Source organism: Saccopteryx leptura, chromosome 11 (assembly GCF_036850995.1).
Source record: "Saccopteryx leptura isolate mSacLep1 chromosome 11, mSacLep1_pri_phased_curated, whole genome shotgun sequence".
NCBI classification, from domain to species: domain Eukaryota; kingdom Metazoa; phylum Chordata; class Mammalia; order Chiroptera; family Emballonuridae; genus Saccopteryx; species Saccopteryx leptura.
The window spans coordinates 72013157-72036910 of NC_089513.1; the positions used below are offsets into that span (position 1 = coordinate 72013157).

Sequence of the window (23754 nt, forward strand, 5' to 3'; positions counted from 1 at the left end):
TCTGCCCTCACGTCACGTGGGGGAGGACCTATCCTCGGGGAGACCTAACAGGCTTTGCTAGCAGTGAACTAAATATCTGATGTTCCGGAGAACTAAGCCATTTCACCAATTCTGTTTATAAAAACAAGAACTCACACCCAGACACCGCAGATAGAACTAATTATTGGCTGGCTTGTACCCGGAAGATCCACTTGTGTATAAGTGACAGACTGCCCACACTGTTAAATAAGGGCATGACAAAGACGGACTTCAGAAGAAGGGAGCTCTCATCTGCGATGCAAACCGCGAATGGCCGCGTGTTCTTCCTGTCAACCAGCCTGCACTTCCTGTATGTCAGTGACCAGCTGTCACGACTCAATTTCATCTTGCTTCTAAAAAGGCTCCAACATTTAGGTCTGTGCCACCTGCCAGTAGGTAAGAAAAAAAAAACAACCCATACGGTCTGCCTGGTTTTTTAAAAATTACATAATTTAATATATTTATTCTGGGAAGCATGTTATCCACCAGAATTTCCTGTGAGTTGGAGGTCCGTAGACACAGTCTATTATGAGTGTTTCAGAGATACTGAGACAAAGAAGTTTGAAACTTGGCTTTTCCTGAAGCAACACCGGAGGGGAAGCCAGGCCTGTTGCCGGGGAGGTCAAGGTTTTGGCTGCTTTTGAACCAGACGAAGAGTCATCGTGCAGTGAATGCAGTTTGAGCATCTGAAGCCTCTCAGACCTGGAAGAGGTCCCCAGCAATGTGCTTCTGGGGTCAAATGCTTGTGTCTAATTTTCCCAGATGAGATATTATTATATATTCTAATGAATAAAGGTTTTTCCTTAATGATCCTCCACACCCAGGGTATACATTTCAGGCACTACTGAACCCCGGGTCAAGCTCCCGTTACACCCCATCTTGGATTGGTACTACCAGGGGTCCCCAAACTTTTTACACAGGGGGCGAGTTCACTGTCCCTCAGACCGCTGGAGGGCCGCCACATACAGTGCTCCTCTCACTGACCACCAGTGAAAGAGGTGCCCCTTCCGGAAGTGCAGCGGGGGCCCGGATAAATGGCCTTAGGGGGCTGCATGCGGCCCGCGGGCCGTAGTTTGGGGACGCCTAGTAGACAAATGCTTTTAGAAAACAAGCAAGCCTAAGTGTTAGAGCAGGGGTCCCCAAACTTTTTACACAGGGGGCCAGTTCACTGTCCCTCAGACCATTGGAGGGCCAGACTATAAAAAAAAACTATGAACAAATCCCTATGCACACTGCACAGATCTTATTTTAAAGTAAAAAAGACAAAATGTGAACAAATACAATATTTAAAATAAAGAACAAGTAAATTTAAATCAACCAACTGACCAATATTTCAATGGAAACTATGCTCTCTCAATGACCACCAATGAAAGAGGTGCCCCTTCCGGAAGTGCGTCACGGGCCGGATAAATGGCCTCAGGGGGCCACATGTGGCCCGCGGGCCGTAGTTTGGGGACCCCTGTGTTAGAGCTTTGCCGAGGTCTTTTAAAAAGGTGATATGTTAGAAAATGCCTCTCGCGTATTTTCTCTGCCTTTGCAGCCTTTGTCCTCTCTCTTTCTCACTTTGACACAGGAAAATTTAGTTTCCACCTCAGTGCATTATTTGAAACGGGAGACTTGCTGGACTCGGACAGCCTGGGTTCAGATCCAGTCTTCACCACTTCCTTGCTGTGAGGCCATGGATGAGTGACTTAAATAAACAGCACCAGCAGCGACTGAAGACTTCCTGGCACCTGGCGTTGACCTAAGTGCTTTCTGCATATTTCACTCATGAGTTCGTGCACCCCCACAATGACGCCATGAGACTGGCACCGGTAACTATGGCGGATGCATTTGATTACTGAAGCCCTTGCCTCCCAGCTAGTCTGAGATGGAGCAGGGATTCCAGCTGTGGGCAGCAGGTCTCCAGAGCTCTGCTCTGACCACTGCCCAGGGCACGTGGTCTTGCTGCGTGGGGCTGGGCCCCAGCGGCCTTGTCTGTGAGACAGGGACAATGACTGGGTGTATTTCAAAGAATGGTTTTGGGGGGGTCAAATGAGGTAATGCATATATGCCCCTTGGAGGGTACCTGTCACAAAGTTTTTAATTAATGTTAGTTTCAATGATTATTATTTCTATAGTTACTGCTGCAGCTACCACTACTGAGAGTTACCGCGGGACCCAACAATTCTACTTCTCGGAAATTTGCCCGAGAGAATTAAAACCATGTCCACACAAAAGCATGAACACTACTGTTCATAATAGCATTATTCATAATAGCCAAAAAGTGGAATCAACACAGGTTTCTACCAACTCATGGGCAAACAAAATGTGGTCTATCCACGCAGGGGAATATTTCTTGGGCAAAGAAAGCAATGAAGTGCTGTTAGATACCACAGCATGGATGAACCTTGAAGACTGGTCAAGTCAAAGGAGCCAGACAATAAAAAAGAACGCATAATACACGCTTCCAGTTGTGTGAGATACCCAGCATATCAGAATAGGCAGATAGATCTACACGGACAGAGTGCGTGAGCGGCTCCCGGGAGCTGGGGGCGGGGCGGGTGGGCAGTGACCGCGGATGGATTTGGGCTTCCGTCTAGGGTGATGACAATGTTCACGACTTCACTAGTGGTGACAGTTGCAGAGCTTCTGAATATACTGGAACCCATTGAATTGTACATGAAAATAAATTTAAAAAGTAATAAACTCAGAGAAAGATGGTATTTATCCAGAAGAGACGACCGGACGCAGCGGGTGAGGGTTTGGACTTGGAGCCTCAGCAGGTACGTTAGGTGGGTTCCGCAGCTCAGTGTACTCCTCGGCAGCCTGAGGATAACACACACCCACCTCAGGGCGCCCGGGAGCGTTACTGACACAGTACAACGGGGCAGAGACTGCTAGTCCATGTATTCCTTTCTTTTTCCCCAGCGAAGGTGGGCATGTGGTCCCAAGTGTAAAGACGGCATTTCCCAAGACCCCCTCTAGCTACGTGTGGCCACGGGACAGCGTCCCAGCCCACGGGACGTTCGCAGCGTGGTGTCTCTGCCCCTTGCCCTGGGCCTGCACTTCTCCTCCATTCCCCGTTTACTCCCTGGAATAGGAGCACGGTGTCTGGCACCGCGGACTATGTTAGTGAGAATGCGGGTGCAAGCTGGGCCTCCGGACAACATGCACTGCGGTCAGAAGAGGGCGGTCCCGGTGGGTGGGCGGAGCAGAGCCACCCTCCCAGCCCCCGGGGCACCGACCTCCCAACTGCAGGCGGAGAGACAACTCTCCTTTGTTGAGGGCGTTGTTAACAGGAGTCCCTCTTAGACACATCTGAGTCCTATCTGAACACAGTCCCCGGAACGCAGCACTTACGAATATCAACTATGACTATGACCAAGCATAATCTTACAGCACAAGAGCAGGTCTTCAGATAATGAAGTGGGCCTGGTCTGATCCTGACCCCGCGAGGAAAGAGAGGGCTCCCACCTGTCTAGAATTCCACCACTCTTTTCCTGCATTAATAAAACCCGGACTCGGACAGTAGTTCTTGCTGGCAAGCAGAATCTTTTTCAGAAGACGGATTTTTTTTTTTTTTTTTTTTTTTTTACTTTCCCGAAGCTGGAAACGGGGAGGCAGTCAGATAGACTCCCGCATGCGCCCGACCGGGATCCACCCGGCATGCCCACCAGGGGGCGATGCTCTGCCCATCCAGGGCATTGCTCTGTCGCAACCAGAGCCACTCTAGCGCCTGGGGCAGAGGCCAAGGAGCCATCCCCAGCGCCCGGGCCATCTTTGCTCCAATGGAGCCTCGGCTGCGGGAGGGGAAGAGAGAGACAGAGAGGAAGGAGAGGGGGAGGGGTGGAGAAGCAGATGGGCACCTCTCCTGTGTGCCCTGGCCAGGAATCGAACCCGGGACTCCTGCACGCCAGGCCGACGCTCTACCTCTGAGCCAACCGGCCAGGGCCAGAAGACGGATTTTTATAAACTCTGCCGTGGCAAGAGGTCAGTGTGACATAGAGATCCGGTTACAATCGGCGGAAAGCGGCACTGACGGAGCCCCAGAGAGCAGGACACCCAGCCAGCATTTGGATTCCTGCCCTTTAAGAGACGCATCCAGGAAAGAAAGGGTGCCAGGGCTCCTGGAAGCCGCCCTGCAAATCTGGAGGGCAGGCTTCCCTCCTGCTTCTGACCCCATTCTTTCACGACACACTGAGAACCTAATGTGGCCCCTTGTCCACGGGGCTTTCCTCAGCTTTGTTCTTGGAAAAAGTTTTCAAAACTGATAGAGGCCTATTTTTTTTTTTTTTTTTTTTGAAGCAGAGAAATGTACTGTTACACAGCTTTCTCTGAGAATATAAAAATATCTTAATCAGTTCTTTATGAACAAGGAGATCTTACTTTTTTTTAATTTTTTTTATTTTTATGGATAAAGCAATTGGTTTGCTCCCAAAATTGATAAAACCAGGACGAGAAAACCTTCTTGTAAATTTAAGCAATATACAACTTAGAGATTCTTAGGGTATTAAAAAAAAAAAAGAAAACCCTCTAAAAGTTCCCTTTAAACTTACTTGAAACCCTAAAGTTACCCATAGCGGAGCATCTGATTACATGATTCACTAAATTGCTGTTTTTCTTAGAGAATATGAAACATAGCCTCCCCCCCCCCCCATTCCTGAATCTTGCCAGGGAGACGAGAGTACCATGACTATAAAATAAAAATAGGAGCTTATAAATTTGAAGTGATGCGTTGTCCGAGACTGAAGCAGGTGTATTATCATGCCCCCTTTACTGTACTCACGGGGGGGGGGGGCACGCTTAGATAAGAGGTGTGCGGATAAAAGACATTTAACGAGGGCACAATCCGGACCGCCTCTGCCCTCTGCCCTCTGCCCAGCCAACCAATCTGAAGGGCCTGGGTGTAAAGCGCGTGTTAAATTAGAACGAAACTAACCCGTGGCCAAGTAGCCATTACTGGGTGACCGTGGATGCTTCATATACGCCCGGTGAACTGCTATATTCCGATTCTTTTTGAGAAAGCAGAAAATTGCCGAGGCCCCAGTCCCAGAAATACAAACGATCATTGTTCAGGGCATGAGATTCTATAAGGGCGGGGAACAAGACGGTGTTAGGAGCTTGGACCATGGAAAAGGGCCGGAGCTGAAGGCCGAGTTCTCCCACAGACCTGCTGGGTGTCAGGGTCTGAGTCTCTATTATACGGACTATCACGACTGATAGTGTAGGATGGCTACAAAGGCTCAGTGAAAAAGTCCACATCAAGTCCATATTCACAGATCCCGGTAGACAGTAAGCATTCACTAAGTGGCGGTGGTTATTATAGGGAGATATGGCACACCCATGGCCTGGCTATTGAAAATTCTTTCACGCAACCCCTTCTCTCTTGCTTTCTTCTGTAAAACATGTGGGAGACACTTGGCTTCCCTGCCTCTCGGGTCGGCCATCTCACCTGGTTCTGACCAAGGAGCTGTGACCAGCAGTCACAAGGTGGAGTGCTCAGGGACACTTTTGGAAAAGAACAGCTTACATGGGACCATTCCTTTGGCTTTGTGCCCTCTCCCTTGGCCCTTCCCTTCTTTTCTTGTGTGGGATCCAGACTGAAATGCCGGAGGGATGTCAGACTTGGCAGCCGGGAGAAGGGATGCTCCGCTGAATGACAGGCGAGGGGGAGGGACTAGAAGGAGCCTGAGGCCCAATGGTGTCCTCGCTCACTGTCACTGCCCCTGGCCGTGCAACCAGGCATGTGACCCCACTTCAAGGAGACAAGCTTGTCTCAGACAGCCAGCTTTCCTGTTTCCAAAAACTAGTTTTTATATTCCTGAGATAACGAGGAATCATAAAGATTGCTCATGTTGGCATGTTATTTTCACAAATACTCATCCGTTCTGTGGTTTATGGTAACCAATGGCTAAGTTTGATTTTTTTTCTCTTTGTAGAAAAAAAAAACAAAACAACACAGAAAAATATTTCTTTCACCTTTTTTTTTTTTTAATTTCCAATTTAATGTGAACTATACCACAATAATTACTTTCTTGGGTTAAAAAACATATAATTCTCTTTTTATATTTTTATGAGAAACTGGGACAAAAGGAAAAGAAGGAAGGAATAAACCCACAGTTCTCTTGTGCTCCACAAAGCCCGAGTTCAGGAAGGCTCTGGCCACAGAGCTGAGGACGTCTGACACTGTAAGACTCCCTTATCAGCTCAGAGTGTCAGATCTCATAAACAGGCATACTTGTCCACTTTTAAAAAGATGTCTTATTTCTTCAGATGGTTATATTAGAGTCTGATTAAAAATGAAGCAGGCTGAATAAATAGCTCTATGGCTGGAATACAAGTCAAACCTGAGCGAAAGAATACACCGCAGTTACCTTATTCTATACTCTGGCTTTTCACCGCAAAACTCAAGAGAAAAATTGAATTAGATTCCCATGGGTGGTATGGAAAATTGGGGGAAATAGCTTTTTCCTAATCCTCCCTTTTCTGAGAAATAAAATAATATCCAGTAGAGAAGAGGGCACTGGGCGAAGTCTTTGTGGTTTTTTTCCCCCCTTATTTGGTGGCCTGCTTTTGTTAACAAGCCTTGGAGAAGCTGAAGTTTAACAATGAGAGAGAGAGAGAGTAGGAAAGAGACAGAAAGAGAAAAAAGAAGTAAAAAAACCCCACCTCACCACCACAGGAGCCTGATCTTATTTGCTGTGACCAGTGACCTGAACTGTGTCGCTTAAGATGAAGATTAGTAACAAAGGCTCTAACGCAAAACACAGGGAAGCTGAGAACAGAAGTGAGGACTAGCGGCGGTGTCTGGAAAGATCCCACAGGTTGGATGTGGTCGGGAGCATATTAGACGGCGGCTGTTGGGTTTATCGGTCCTGCATCATCACGGTCAGTCCTTCCCACTCTGTGGCTACATAGTCAGAGCTGAGGTCGGCACCCCGTGTGTGAGAAGGTCTTAATGAGAAGAGAAAATTAACATAGATCACAGTCATCATATTTTACTTATTTATTTTTTTATTGTGGCAGAGACAGAGACAGTCAGAGAGAGGGACAGATAGGGACAGAGAGACAGGAGAGAAATGAGAAACATCAATTCTTTGTTGTGGCTCCTTAGTTGTTCATTGATTTCTCATATGTGCCTTGACCAGGGGGCTACAGCAGACCGAGTGACCCCTTGCTCGAGCCAGCAACCTTGGTTGGGCTCAAGCTGCTGAGCCTTGCTCAAACCAGATGAGCCCGCGCTCAAGCTGGTGACCTCGGGGTCTCGAACCTGGGTCCTCCGCGTCCCAGTCCGACACTCTATCCACTGTGCCACCGCCCGGTTAGGTCATCATATTTTAGCGTCCAGTAATACACGTTCACGGAGCCTGGGTACAATCACTGACTAGCTGACTCCCTTTGGGTGGGTTGCTCGAGCTTTCTGGGACTAATTTCTTTGAAATGTCAAGGGTCTGGTCTGTGTTTGGAAACACCCCCGACATTGGCTGCCTGAAGGACACCACCTTCTAGTCTGTGTGGGTAGATCTGAACTGCTGTGTGCATCCATGCGCATGCGCCCCGAGTCCTTTCTTCTTCCTTTGGAAACAACCCCTTGGGACCACCTCTCTCTCTCCCAGCCTAAGAGGCTCAGGCTAGTGACTGGCCCCAGCCTGCGGCCCCAAGGGTGGGCAGAGAGAGAGAGAGAGAGAGACAGAGAGAGAGGCCAGGCTTGGCCCACCCGTCACTTTTCTCTTCCAGATGCCAGTGGGTTCAAGGATGAGAAACGTGACTCAGTCCCTATAAAAATGGTCCCCAGGGTCTCTGTTGAGATAATGAGAGTAAGCAAGTCCCTTTCCTGATGGTTTTGCTAAACTGGTAGTCGCAGCAGGAACGGCTCATGGCCATGTGACCACAGCGTGGAGAATCTCAGAAGAAAAAAGCCAAGACAGAGGAGAGCGAACCCAGAGATGGGGCAACAGCCGTGTGACCTTGTGTAGCCCGGTCAGCCAGCCCGTCTGAGTCCCGGCTGTACCCTGTTCCTAGCTACGTGAGCCGCAATGACCTCTGCTTTGTTTAAACTGGTTAGAACCATCTTTCTGTCACCAGAAAGCAACAGATCCTAACACAGTGCGCCATGTCACTTCTCTGTAACCCCACCGCCTGCCAAGCTGATTGAACTAGACCGGTGGTCAGCAGACTCATTAGTCAACAGAGCCAAATATCAATAGTACAATTGAATTTTCTTTTGAGAGCCAAATTTTTTAAACTTAAACCATATAGTCAGTACATTCCTTATCGAGGTAGCGCCCACACGTGGTATTTTGTGGAAAAGCCACACTCAAGGGGCCAAAGAGCTACATGTGGCTCGTGAGCTACAGTTTGTCAACCAGGGAACTAGGCGGACCACATGGCCCAAACGCGGTCATTCCACACATCGGTCAACGACATAAAATTTATGGGCTTCCTTGGAAAAAATAAGTTGGACCAATCAGATTCTTCTGGAAAGTGGAGAAATAGAAGTGAGCATTAGAATATATCTAGATAATTTTAGAGTTTGTTCACTTCTAACCCTATACCATTCTTATAAAAAAATTTGGTGTTATTTTTGTTTGTTTGTTTTTGTAAAATGAACTGGCTTTTAAAATTAAGATGGAAAGTACTCTATTTTGGAGTTAGAGGATACCTGGACATAAATATCCCTGTAGTTACTTTTATTTATTTATTATTATTATTATTATTATTTTTTTTGTATTTTTCTGAAGCTGGAAATGGGGAGAGACAGTCAGACAGACTCCCGCATGCGCCCGACCGGGATCCACCCGGCACGCCCACCAGGGGCGACACTCTGCCCACCGGGGGGCGATGCTCTGCCACTCCGGGGCGTCGCTCTGCCGCGACCAGAGCCACTCTAGCGCCTGAGGCAGAGGCCAATGAGCCATCCCCAGCGCCCGGGTCATCTTTGCTCCAATGGAGCCTTGGCTGCGGGAGGGGAAGAGAGAGACAGAGAGGAAGGAGGGGGGGGGTGGAGAAGCAAATGGGCACTTCTCCTATGTGCCCTGGCCGGGAATCGAACCCGGGTCCCCTGCATGCCAGGCCGACGCTCTACCGCTGAGCCAACCGGCCAGGGCCTCCCTGTGGTTACTTTTAAACTGTCTGAGCTTAGGCTAGTGACATTGCTTGTCTAATTTCTTATTTGTAAAGCAGGGACATTAATGAGTGACTTGGTTTGTTGTGACTTTTGAAGGAGATGGCCCATCAAGCACCACCAGAAACAACTCACAAATAGGTCGGCTCAGTAATTGTTAGTTCCCACCCGACGGTCATGATCGGTGATTCTGAAATCTTTGTTAAACACTGACAACGTCTAAGACGCTGCAGTTAATTTAAGATTTTCCTGCGTCCACAGGCACTTGGACCCCAAACCTGCATCTGGGTCTTCTGCCTCTCGGGTCCCAAATGCCTCAGTTTGGATTCCGGCTCTACTGTTTGTTTGCCCTGTGACCGTGGGCGGGTGACTTAGCTTTTACACGCCTCAGTTTCCTCGTCTGTAAAACTGGGTCGTTTAGTACCTAACTCATATGGAGTTGTTATGAAAAATAACAAATGGTTATCTTCAAAGCATCTAAGAGCAGTGTTTGGCACGCAGTGAACGTCTGCTAGCCTTATCCTCAGCTCCGTCATTGTCACTTGCCTTCATTATTGTGTCATCATTTTGGTTGTGGGAGGATAAGGCTAAGGGGCACCAGAGAGAGCCCAGGCTCCCAAATTCCTGACTGGCACCGTTCTCTGTAACCCGCGTGCTGAGTTATCGCACAGATGTTTCTGGGAACACCCGACTGACAGGGAGCTTCATCTCACCGATTACACTAATATTTTTCTCTCTCTCTCTCCCACCAACGGTGCAGTTTGGACATGACTGTAAACTTTGCACTTTTGAACCCAGTTTGAAAAATGCCGTTGACCCCTAAGCAGCACCCCAGGAGGCAGGGATTGAGGCTGCAACATCATCTGAAACCAACTTGGAAGGTTCTGGAAGTCTTACGGCCCATGGTCGGGGGCCGCAGAGATGATGTGACCCGGGCTTTTGCTACTAAAAGCTGCGTGACGGGGAGAGTCGCTGCCACTGTGCGTGCGGTCCCGGGCCGCCCTGGGAGCCGCTGTCTGACAGCAGAAAGCGGAGACGCTTCTCTGGCGGGCAGGGCTGCAGATATCAAACGCTGACGATGGAGGAGCCTTTTAATCCACAGGGTAGCAAAGTAAAGGTCAATTACCTCACTTAGCGGAATGAAAGGCGTGTCGTAAAAGTCAGGCAGATGCGCCATTAGATAATGTATCTCAGGCATGAAGATGAGGGCTTTCTGTTGCAGGGTTCTATTTAATGCGCCGGTAAACACCGGCGCTCCCGGACAGAGAGCACGGTGCGACGCTGACAGCCGGTCTGCCCCACGGCGTGCCCTCTGTCCCGCGGAGGGGGCCGGGTCGTGTGGGTCGGGCGGTCGCTGCTGACTGGGGTCAGGGCCCCACCGGGAAGCCAGCAGGCTGCCCCCTCCCCCTCCCACCACCCCCGAGAGAGCAGGAGCAGCAGGTGCCCCTAGGGGTGGCTCTGGGGACGTCAGGTTGTCGCGTGCTCTCAGCAGTGCCGGACGAAGCTCTCTGTCCCCACTCTGTCCCCGCCCTCCGGCTTCCCTCCGCCCCTGACAGTCCGCTGCGCCCGACCTAGGCTGGGCCCCCGCCCTGCTCTCCTCATTCCCTGTCCCGGGGGCCGTGACTCTCTATTCCACGGCTGTTCGCCTGCCGGAAGTGCTTCCGACTCTCCTCTCCGCTTTTCACCGGGGTTCACGGGCAGCCCTCCGGGTTCTGCATCCGGTGGTGGTTCAACGTGGGGCGTCTGACCCCGATGGTTTCACTCTGAGCGCTTCCAGCTCAGAGCTCTCGGGGAGGGGCGCTTGCTCCTAGCGGGGCCCTCAGGCGTTCACCTCCTCAGAGCCACCCCAGAGGGCCACAGGCCACGAGCCGAGGCTGGGAGGGGCCGCGCTCCTGCCGTGGGTCACAGGCCGTGGGCCGAGGCTGGGAGGGGCCACGCTCCTGCCGTGGGTCACAGGACACGTGCCGAGGCTGGGAGGGGCCGCGCTCCTGCCGTGGGTCACAGGCCACGTGCCGAGGCTGGGAGGGGCCGCGCTCCTGCCGTGGGTCACAGGCCGTGGGCCGAGGCTGGGAGGGGCCACGCTCCTGCCGTGGGTCACAGGCCGCGTGCCGAGGCTGGGAGGGGCCGCGCTCCTGCCGTGGGTCACAGGCCGTGGGCCGAGGCTGGGAGGGGCAACACTCCTGCCGTGGGTCACAGGCCGCGTGCCGAGGCTGGGAGGGGCCGCGCTCCTGCCGTGGGTCACAGGCCGTGGGCCGAGGCTGGGAGGGGCAACACTCCTGCCGTGGGTCACAGGCCACGTGCCGAGGCCGGGAGGGGCCACACTCCTGCCGTGGGTCACAGGCCACGTGCCGAGGCTGGGAGGGGCCGCGCTCCTGCCGTGGGTCACAGGCCACGGGCCGAGGCTGGGAGGGGCCACGCTCCTGCCGTGGGTCACAGGCCGTGGGCCGAGGCTGGGAGGGGCCACGCTCCTGCCGTGGGTCACAGGCCACGGGCCGAGGCTGGGAGGGGCCACGCTCCTGCCGTGGGTCACAGGCCGTGGGCCGAGGCTGGGAGGGGCCGCGCTCCTGCCGTGGGTCACAGGCCACGTGCTGAGGCTGGGAGGGGCCGTGCTCCTGCCGTGGGTCACAGGCCACGTGCTGAGGCTGGGAGGGGCCACGCTCCTGCCGTGGGTCACAGGCCGTGGGCCGAGGCTGGGAGGGGCCACGCTCCTGCCGTGGGTCACAGGCCACGGGCCGAGGCTGGGAGGGGCCACGCTCCTGCCGTGGGTCACAGGCCGTGGGCCGAGGCTGGGAGGGGCCACGCTCCTGCCGTGGGTCACAGGCCGCGGGCCGAGGCTGGGAGGGGCCACGCTCCTGCCGTGGGTCACAGGCCACGTGCTGAGGCTGGGAGGGGCCGCGCTCCTGCCGTGGGTCACAGGCCACGTGCTGAGGCTGGGAGGGGCCGCGCTCCTGCCGTGGGTCACAGGCCACGTGCTGAGGCTGGGAGGGGCCACGCTCCTGCCGTGGGTCACAGGCCACGTGCTGAGGCTGGGAGGGGCCACGCTCCTGCCGTGGGTCACAGGCCACGTGCTGAGGCTGGGAGGGGCTGCGCTCCTGCCGTGGGTCACAGGACACGTGCTGAGGCTGGGAGGGGCCGCGCTCCTGCCGTGGGTCACAGGCCGCGGGCCGAGGCTGGGAGGGGCCACGCTCCTGCCGTGGGTCACAGGCCACGTGCCGAGGCTGGGAGGGGCCACGCTCCTGCCGTGGGTCACAGGCCACGTGCCAAGGCTGCGCTCCTGCCGTGGGTCACAGGCCGCGTGCCGAGGCTGCGCTCCTGCCGTGGGTCACAGGCCGTGGGCCGAGGCTGGGAGGGGCCACGCTCCTGCTGCTGACCCAGGAGCTCCCGGGGGACCTGGCGTCATGTCACTGGCAGAAGCGCTGTGTTCACTGGCGGCCACTGAAGGAGAGCTGTCCCTCTTCAGGGACGTTGCTGGACGTCTCTGAGCTGCGGTTTTCGCATGGCGAGCATTCCCAATTATTCTACTTTTCATTTATTTTTCTTAAATAAGCACTCACATTAAATGGGGCTAGTTAGTGGAGAATGTGCCTTAATATTTATGAAAGCTGTAAAGTTGTCACTTGGGGCCTCTTCCAGAGACACCTGCTGCGGATTACATCTGAGCTGCAAAATCGTCCTTTGCTCGGGAAGCTCCGAGTGAGCTTCTCGTCCATGCGACAGAACGCAGATGCCACCTCGTCTTCCCAGGGAGCCCTGGTCCTGTGCAGCAGCCCCCATGCAGAGGCCTCTGCTGGAGACACAGCTCTCCAGTTAGTGACCTAGATTTGGTGTGTCCTCTGCACAAGCCCGAGTCTCTGAGGAGCCTCCCCACTGAATTAACCTGTGCTGCCCACGCCCCCAAACACTCCCTTGTCCCCGGCACATATGTCCATCGTTTTGCCCGAGTCTCTGCCCCTAGGAAATGGTCTGACGCCGGGAGGAATGCAGGGGGCTGGTCTTGCTTAACCTCTCGCTGAAGGGGAACCGGACAGGACTTGGCACACGCCTCATGGACCGGACTCTGGTGCTTCCGAGGTGACGAGGTTAGACAGACTTGGAGAAATGCACTGTTGACTGGCCCAGTTGTTTGCATCTGGGAGGGAAGGTCTGGCCCCGTTCTCTGGGGAGGGGTAGGAATCCCCCCTGGAGGAAGAGAAGGCTTCCAGACAGTTTTCCCGAGGCCCTTCTCCGGGGGCTGGTGAGTTGGGGACTGGGACCAGGAGGTGTGGGGGCTGGTGACAGTGGAGATGCGGCTTCCTGCCCCAGCCACCACATCACCCCCGTGTGACACCTACCAGGAACCGGGAGCCACTCGAGATTGAATGTGAGACCCTAACACTTGCCAGTCACTCTCGTGGTGGTGATCCAGTGCCCTCCAAACCTTCCATCAGCTGCTGTTAAATTTAACAACCTTGTTTTGAGAAAACAGATGTCCACAAATTGGGGGAAACAGGTGTGCCGCAAGCCGCCTGATTAGCTCCATATAAGCAGGTCAGAGGGGCCCGGGGAGCCGGGGCCACAGACACCAGACCCAGGACACCTGTGTCCCCCTCCGGCAGAGCGGTACCCCGGCTCCTCGGCCTCAGTGTCACCCCCAAGGAGGCTGAGCTGTAAGGCCAGCACAGGAGCAGGCGAAGGCTGTGTCGGTTCCCGGAGGGTCCCCTCTCACCGGGTCTGAGTGAACGGAGCTGTGGAAGTGAGGAGTGGGCTCTGGCACGGGCCTGGGCTGGTGGCCAAGGAGCAGAGCGGACTGCTGGTGGGGACCCAGAAAGACAACAAGTCACCTAATAATGTTCCCTCTATCAACCAGGCTGGAAATCCCCATATTGTACACATTAAAAAAAAAAAAATCAGAGTAAAGCAAGTCAGAAACAAGAGGGAGGAACTAAAAGTCAGACTTGCCAGGGGATGTAAAGTACAAAGTTAGACAATGGGAACTTCCAGCCGTGTATTATAAACCCTACAGCAAGCCGGAAATAGAAACAACCGAAGAGGCACAGCCAACAGACCCACAAAGGAATCATCACATGGCATTAATGTAAACAAAGGCAGAACAGAGGAGAAAGGGAAGGGGAATGGGAACCGATGGTAAATAAACATCAAGATGCTGTGACTTAAATCTAACCACATCCATAATCGCATTAAGTCTAAATCCAAACACCCAGTTAAGACAGAGATAAAAAAAAAAAAAAAAAAAAAAAAAAAAAAAAAAAAAAGCAAGAACAACTATGTGTGGCCTACACAAGGATGGGAACAGCTAGACCACGTTAACACTGAGCAAGAGGAAGCTGGAACGGCATGTTCACATTGGAGAAATCACACACACACACACACACACACACACACACACACACACACACGGGAAGGGCTCCGAAGAAGGATGTTTGTTCCGCAGGCAGAGCTCAGCGAGGGCTCCCTGTTCCTACACTGCGCTTGTGGGGAGGAGGGGGAGTCTCAGGAAGGAGGCTGTGAATCGTCGTAGACCCCGAAGTCAAGCTCAAGGGTAGACGAGGAGTCTTCAGCGCAGCGGCTAGCACTTCATCCGTGTAAGTAACAATGTTAGGTCAGTTACTTCACTTCTCTCGGCCTGTGTCCCCTATCCTATCCGCGGAGTGGAGAGCAACAGGACCCACCGCTCGAGGGCTGTCAGGAAGGAGGGTGATCTGAGGAACTTGTACTAAGAAATCCTACCACCGGCTCTTTCTTTTAGGGAAAGAGAACGGAGAAATGCGGTATTTCGCGCAGCTGAGACTGTGGGGCTGAGTTTCACAAACCGCGTCCATGCGGCGGAGAGCAGAGGGAGCCGCGGTCAGAGGGGGGAGATGGACCGAAGACAGCAGATGTCCGAAAGGGGGACAGAAAGCAATGAGGCGATGGAAAACCCCTCCGGGAACCCTGGACATCGAGGGGGTCTGGCCACAGAACACAGGCTCTCCTACACTATGTGGGGCGGATGTTTCGGTCATTTTTTTATTTAAAGATCTGAGCACAGAGTCATGCCAGTTGGCTAGGGACTAGCAAAATCTAGATGGTCTACACACAGGAAATACATGCACATTTTTTTTAAAAATTTTTGTGGCTTATTGTCTTGTTTCACAAAAATGAGAAAAATTGTCATTCTCTAAGAATACCTTTGCGATTCCAGGCAACGCCAAACCTACGTGCACAACAATATTCTAGGGGTTAAGAATCACACAAGAAAGATGTTTGCCAGGGGGTAAATGTGATCACAGTTCACAAATGAAGCCTGTTAGCTCCTAATGATAATCATTCACTCAACCATTTTGGGCTGGGTATCTGATAAGAACCAGGCGTGCTAGTGTCCGACGCTCAGAAAAGTCGGTGCCGCCTTTCAAGAATTGCAAACCTGCTTGTTTCTACTTCTGATCTCCATTTCTTAAGGTCCTGTATGGAAGAAAGAAAACATCTATTTTGGGCAAATATTAAGATCTATACTCCTGTTTGGGGCGGGCACAGGTTGGGAATGCCCAAGTCTCCATAGAGAATGCAGCTCCATTTTCCAATTATACCTGGAAGCCAGTAGTGATTTATCATATGGCTTTAATGTCATTAAACATTTATTAAGCACCCAGAGTATGGGAGACACACAGAAAACAGATAAAAGACATCGTTCCCGCTTGGCGGGCCCTTGTAAAAGAAGACTAATGAATATAAGAGTATTCAATAGATCAGGCAATATACATTTTAAGAAATTTATAAATATTTAATCAAGATGTTGCACGGGAACCCTGACAGAAACCCGAGCTTCTCCGGGTGGCTGAAATAGGATTCTGCATAAAAATGGAAAGGTCTGCAGTTTTGTGGACCCAGATGAATTGAAAACATCTTGGAAGAAATATTTCAAAATCATTCCATACCATTTCTCCCAAATTTCCCAGAAAAGAATGAAAGCTCAGAGAACATCTTACATCCTCAATACACAAGATGAATTAATTCTGCATCATTTCAGCCTAGAGATAAAATGCGGAAGAGTTTATATTATCCCAGCAGCTTGCATGTTAATAATTTGGAAGGGAGTTGAAGTCTGATTTTACCCTTTTATTTTGAATGCCTTTAAACACACACACACACACATACACACACACACACACACACACACACACAGAGAGAGAGAGAGAGAGAGAGAGAGAGAGAGAGAGAGAGAAAAGCCTCTGTCTACAGATCTATACCTCTATCAGGTGCCCGTTGGTGGCTCTTTGGAACTTCATCCTTGACTCTAACCCCTTTTGTTCTGAAGTTAATTTTAGCTGTGAATTTCCAGGTCTCCGGAGAGACTGTGTCATAACAAACTTCACTTGGAGACAGATTTTTTGGGGGGGTCTATATTTAATTAGAAGTGCCCTGACATCTGCTCAGTCGCCATCCTAAAAAAGTCCTTCTGAGACGGGAGCGATGACCCACAACTTCTGATCTATATTTGGAGAGAGCGCTCCGGTAGCCACACGCCGCCCCCTTCTCCCCCGCGGTGCCGCTGGAGGGGGACAATTTCTCACGTGTGAGGTCTCAACTCCTGGAGATGAAATTACCATCGCAGTGGACACGGTGACAGTACCATTTAGAAACACGGCTTAACGCTCCGCCACGTTTTTTTTTTTTCTGTTTTCCACACTAACAGGGGCTGCCCAGGTGAGCTGCTGCAGACCCAGGGCACCTGCTCCCGGTGCCCCCAGCAGAGCAGACGGAGTGCGCAGGGTGTTTATCTGTCATCCGCTTACTGGGGAGGCAAAGTGGAGAAGTCACTTGGGCACAGTGGGGGAGCACCGTGCGTTTACGAACAAAAAGAAAATTGACTTTCTGCTGAATTGTTTACCGCTGCTAGCGAGACAAAAGAGGTTAATTTCACACTGTTTAATAGAGCTGGGAAGGAAGGTAAAATGAAATAATGCTCGGGCATCACAGTGGCGTGCTAAAGACCTGCCCTCCCCCAAGCAAAACAAACTCGATGTAGTTTCAGACCTTTAAAATAGACTTTAAAATCTTTATGAAGTCAGATCCTGAGGGATTATGTAAAGTAGTCCTTACAAATGATATCTGGTGCCAAGCGGCATATAGAGAAAAATATGCAAAAATAGGATTATGTTTCATTGAAGACTATTCCGAATCATGGCTGAATTTGAATTTTTTTTTTTTTACATTTATAGACATCTTTACATCAAATGTAGAAAGAGACTGTAAAAGATGCATATGTACAAATTATATTGGCTTACCTATAAGCTAATCAGTAAATATATTCATGTGTATAATTTTTAAATGACCATTTAACTTCTCAAAAATGGAGCTGGAATCTAATTGTTTCTTATGGGCCATAGAGTTCCAAGAAAGATTAATATGAACCGTCAGTAAATCATCCATCACTGGTGATCCCTCTGACTTGTTTATTGGTAGGAAACATCATTTTTTTTTTGACAATTCCTAATATCATTCTTATTGTGTTGCTCTTCCATGTAGCTTTAAGGGGGTGGACTGTCGCTTTCTTCTTTTGGACTGCCCCATTGTGACCAGTGACAAGGAGAACATAGACTAGGGGTCCCCAAACTTTTTACACAGGGGGCCAGTTCACTGTCCCTCAGACCATTGGAGGGCCAGACTATAAAAAAACTATGAACAAATCCCTATGCACACTGCACATATCTTATTTTAAAGTAAAAAAAAAAGAGAACAAATACAATATTTAAAATAAAGAACAAGTAAATTTAAATCAACAAACTGACCAGTAAGTATTTCAATGGGAACTATGCTCCTCTCACTGACCACCAGTGAAAGAGGTGCCCCTTCCGGAAGTGCGGTGGGGGCCGGATAAATGGCCTCAGGGGGCCGCATGTGGCCCGTGGGCCGTAGTTTGGGGACCCCTGACATAGACTAAATGCTAACTAGATATTTTTGCCTGACTTCATAAGAATGTATCAGTGTTTCTGTAATAAACTGTTGATACTTATTTTATTAAAACTATGATGTGATAATAAGTATCCATTTAAGTAATCAGCCATAATAGAAATAGTATGATTTAAATTTGGGTGATGGGCACACAACGCAATCAAGGCTTTAAAAAAAACACAACGAAATATTGTTAAGAAAGGTAGAGAACATTTTTTTTTTTTTAAATCAAAAAGATCTTGAAGACTACATCTGCCCTTATTCTATTTTGGCTTAAAATGAAAATAGCATCATCTGCCTTGTGCCTTACAGTTTACAAAGTGTTTTAACATATCTTCTGTGTGTAAGTTTCGCAACAACTCGGGGGTTTCGCAGCTGCGGCGGCAGCCTCCCAGGGCGGGGCACCTGCCCCACACCCGCCTCTCCCTGAGCAGCAGGACCGAGAACACACCTGGGTCTCGACGCCCACGTCCTCCCCACCGCACCGCACCACGTGCCTGTCAGCCGCGGCCTCACGTGTGCTGGGGTAGCGCACAGGCACGTTCGTTCTTCCACGAAGATCCTGCTTAACTGGAGAGCCCGCTGAGAGGAGAACAGCTCACGGACCCCGGCCGTCGAGTCACAGCACTCACCATATCTGGCCACGGTGTTAGGCAAAAACATGTCCCCAACAGCCACACACTATCTGGTATGCACCACTGAACATCATGGCGACATTACAAGGGGGAACAAAAGGCCTCTTGCCTGTGATTCTCCTCTGATGCCCCTAGAATGTCCACCTTTCCAGTTACTCCTGTGGGTGACATATAACCACCCCCTTTTAAAAGCAAGTGCGCAATTGAGATGGAGATAACGTGGTGCCCAGCAGACTTGGGGAACTGTCCGAGAGGGGGCTCTGGAGGAAGTGCACAGAGGTCAGAGGAATTCTGATGCAGTGGGTTTCAGGGATGGGAGCCTGTGGGGTGCGCAGGGGGTCCTGATGGTTGTGTGAGGGCTGGGTGTGAGATGACCCTTCCCTTCTCTTTGCTCAGGGCTCTCCCTGTCCCTGTCCTAGTCTCCGTCATCCTAAAGCAGCCTGTTCTTGCTGAATGTTCCACAGACCCTGTCAATCACACTCGAGATTCTACAGAATTGGTAACAGAAGCCAAGATGCTCATTTGATAAGACTCGACGATTACGAAGTGATCCTCAGAATTGAAACGGCAAACACCGTCTCCCACTGGGGTCCTGGAGTAGGGCGGAGCCTGGTGGGTCATTCCCTCCCCACAGAAATCACTCCCTGAGTGTCAGGCTTGACACCAGCTTTCAGCAGGAAGCGGAGGTGCTGGCAGGGAGGAAAAGATTTGTTTTCTCAAACCCATTTCAGAGATATTTTGCCTTTTTCCTGTGGAACTGTGACCTTCCATTTGGCAATATGCTTTGCTTTAAAGTGACGTAATTAGTGAGTTAAAGGGAGTGACACAGAAGTCCCATTAGACACAGACTTATGTGTCAAATATATTGATCAATAACAAAACTAAGGTTCTGAAGTCTGCTTTTTTTTTTTTTTTGAAAGAGACAGTGACTAAGTCAGAGAGAAGGAGAGATAGGGACAGACAGACAGGAAGGGAGAGAGATGAGAAGCATCAATTCTTTGTTGCGGCTCCTTAGTTGTTTTGACTGCTTTCTCATATGTGCCTTGACCAGTGGGCTCTAGCAGAACGAGTGACCCCTTGCTCAAGCCAGTGACCTTGGACTCAAGCCAGTGACCATGGGGTCATGTCTATGATCCCACACTCAAGCAGGTGACCTCAGAGTTTCAAACCTGCGTCTCTGTGAGCTAATCTGACACTCTATCCACTGGGCCACCACCTGGTCAGGCCTGTAGTCTGCTTTTTAATAAACATAGAAAGAAAAATGTAACATGTATATTGGAGGCATAACAGAAAATACTCATTAACTGGTAGAATGGACATTAGAAAGTAGTGTCTAAGCATTTTGGGACAGGGGCCACGTAGTAAGTGATCTTCATACTGTAAACAGAGTTTAGCATACGACTTTGTACACAGTAGGTGCTCGATTTATGTTATCTACCATATTGGTTAGCTGAGCAGATAAAGAATACCAATGCAATTTCAAGAGCATGATTTAATTTTGCACGTTATTTTAAGAAATTAAAAAAAGTGAAAATATTTAGGTACTACTGATGAGTTAGAAATTACCTATTCATTATCATATAAATTAAGGTACTTGATTTCTTTGCTAAAAGTCTTCCAGAGGCTTCTCAGAGCCTGTAAGACCTAAATAATCTGGCAGCTGTTCAAGTCTCCTGCCTTCATTTCCACCGCGCCCCCCGGACCCCTCTGCCCTGCCCCACTTCCTGTTTCTCTTGGGATGTTCTTCTTCTAGATTTTTACGTGGCTCACCCCTTCCCATCGCTTAGCTCTTGCTCTGATATCCTGTCCTCAGCGAAGCCTTCTTAGACCACTTCTAAAGTAGTCATCTCATTCTCTTTCCTTTACCCTAATTTCTTTTTCTTCACTGCCTAAAATGACAAAATCTACTATTTCACTCACATCAGGTTCAGTTCCCCGTGTATAAGATACACACTTTTTTTCCAAAAAAATTGGGGTCTAAAAACTGGGTGCGTCTTCTGCCGCGGTTATAATTTTTTTACTTGCATTTCTCACTTTTTCGTGCTTGTTTTTACGCTCGTTTGTTGAAGACAGTGATTCGTCATCAGACACAGACGAGGACAAGCTAATGGATGGGAGTTTTGACAGTGATGAGGAGTTGTCTGAATTTTATGATGAATAAAACTCGAGTTCAATAATTTGATATATTACATGTTTTTTTTTCAAATTTCGGGCCCCAAAATTAAGGTGCATCTTATACATGGGAGTGTCTTATACATGAGGAAATATGGTAATAGGTACACAGTAAACATTCCACTCAAAGAGTCAATGTTTCTAAATCAATCTGTTGGATGGGGGGGGGGGGACCGAGGGGTCATGACTGAAACACCTTCAGTTGTCAGGCAGGTTAGCAGACCCTGCGTCAGATAACAAGCTATAACGTGGGCAGCAACTATCTGGAAAGTTTAGGGTTCATATTAAAAAGAAAATTAAAGCACTGTGTAGATCAAATAAAAATACACCTGAGGACTAGCCTGGGTCAGACCTTTTTGGATTTACATAAATTATGCATTTATAGATAGCACGATCACCTAATGGTAGTTGGTTTTGGAATAAATTATTATCTCCAATATATACAAGGTGGGGCAAAAGTAGGTATGCCGTTGTGAGTATGCGGAACGCAGAGTTAACAAAGCTATTGTAATAATCATAACCGGCATGTCTTGTTCATCCTTTCCTTCGTCTTCTCTTCTTAAGTATTTTTTTTCCTTAAAATCTGAGGGTGAATTAGCACAGTGTACGTGTTCAATTTCTAACTGTTCAGTCACCTAACACTATGAGCAGTCACTGCAAATAAAGACACCTGTAAGTGTCCTAATCACGAAGAGAGGAAGTCCCCAACCCAAGAACATGGTTATAAAATGGGGTGGAAGGGGGCTTTCCAAAGACAGACTGATAATATCGATAGAAAACTTTACCCCTGACTCCTCGGACCTACTCTCCAGTCTGCAGAGAGGGGTTATTTCCAGAGGAATAACCAGCTTATAACACGAATAAGACGAGTGAGACGATAAAAAGCCTTTCTCTGACGAACAGACCTGTCCACTCTGCATCCTGGTCTCTTCCTGGGAAGCTGAGATTGATCTTAGGTGGTTCTGATTGTCTGAGGTCCTAAGTGGCCTGTGATAGGGTTCAGATTGAGTCAATCTATCTATTATCACCTGCTATTTATATTTCTCTGCAATCAATGTCATGCCACACTGCTTCAGGCCGTGATTCACAATCATGAACTGTGACTTATATTTATCAACTTCCGCCGGGAGAAATATTGGGCAGGCAGGGTGTAATTACATTGTCAGGAGAAGACAAACACAGAGACCCACAGCAGTGACCACCGACGTCAGACACGTTCTTGCCGTGAGCTCAGTCTGAGTGTCCAAACCTCCATAGCTCCCAGCGTCGAGGCAGCTACAAGGACCCGTTTTTAGATAGTTGCCTTGTTTATGTTTCTACCGAACTGGAATGGCTTTCTGTGATAGAGATGTCAGGATTTTCCATGGTACTTTTCTTTCTTTCTTTCTTTTTTTTTTTTGGAAGACAATGATCAGGTTTGTAAGAGTCTGCCATCCTTACGTTGATTTATGGTGGGGTTGTCAAGTCTGGAATGAACAGGGAACGCCCAGCAAAAACTAATCTGTCAGTTCAAGGCTCAGCTCGAAACCCTCGAATCACAGCTCAACTCTCGCTTCTGGGGCACACACACAAAAGCTGTCCTCACCACGGGGTGTTGTGGCAAGTTTATAACATCTGAAGAGCAGAAATATGCCAACATTTCAGTTCCAATTGTGCATTTTTGAGCAAAATCAGCATGTGGGTATTGTTAAACTCTCTGCTTCCCCCCCCCCCCCCCCCCTGCGTGGAATGATTTGAGGATCACCCTAAGGTGTTCTTTAGAATTCATTACTTTCAAAACAGATATTCTAATTTAGGCTTTTTCCATTACTCTGGGAAAAGATCATCAAATTTTCAGTGGGCTAGATCAACAGGAGGCAGGCAGCTGATGAATTAGAGATCAAGAAATATGTTATGGCTGACAGACTCGTCTCGAACAGAAGAACAGGAAGCCCCCACTGGCGGCTCCACCTGTGTGTAAGTGGCCATTTGCTGTGGATTAATTCTAATTCATCACAGGGAAACACAGGCGTCAAAAAGAAGATTACATACTACGTCTACACACCCATGCTGGCGCCAAAACTCAACTCCAGAGGATCCTCTTTATCAAGAAGGTGCGATGAAATTAACTTAAAAAAAATACAGGCCGACCTCATTTTGTCTCTTCTCTCTATTGTGGTTGAGAGCTGCTTTTTTTTTTTTTTTTTTTTTTTTTTACAAATTTGTAGCAACTCTTAAGTCAAGCTAGCATACCAGCACCATTTTTCCAAAAGAATTTGCTCACTTTCTGTCTTTCTGTCACATTTTAGTAATTCTCACAATATTTCAAATTTTTTCATTATCACTATCATGGTGATGGTGATCTGTGATCAGCGAGCTTTGATGACACTACTGTGATCATTTGGGGGTGCCAAGAGCCACATCCAGAGGACAGTGAACTTGACTGCTTCACAGACCTACCGTTCTGTCTCTCTCCCTCTGCTCTGGGACTCCTCGTCCCCTGGGCCGCAATAAGATCAAGATTAGACCAATTAAAAACCCTCTAAGTGTAGCTTCTCAGTTTTCAAGCACAAGGAAGAGTCACATATCTCTTACTTAAAATCAAAAGCTAGAAATCATTCAGTTTAGTGAGGAAGGCATGTCAAAAGCTAGGCCTCTTGCACCAAACAGATAGCCGGATTGTGAATGCAAAGGAGGAGCTCTTGAAGGAAACTATAAATAGAAGCACTACTCCAGTGATCACATGAAGGGTAAGAAACTGAAATGGGCCCTGGCCTGTTGGCTCAGCAGTAGAGCGTTGGCCCAGCATGTAGAAGTCCCAGGTTTGATTCCCAGTCAGGGCACACAGGAGAAGTGCCCATCTGCTTCTTCACCTTCCCCCCCCTCTCCTTTCTCTATCTTTTTCTTCCCCTC

The 23754-nt window shown here is 49.4% G+C and overlaps 1 protein-coding gene across 4 annotated transcripts in view; it reads right to left on the bottom strand.

The window, feature by feature from the left end:
• Positions 1-23754, bottom strand: part of NTNG1 (netrin G1) — a 301686-nt gene that overhangs the window by 93627 nt on the left and 184305 nt on the right. The window lies entirely within an intron of this gene.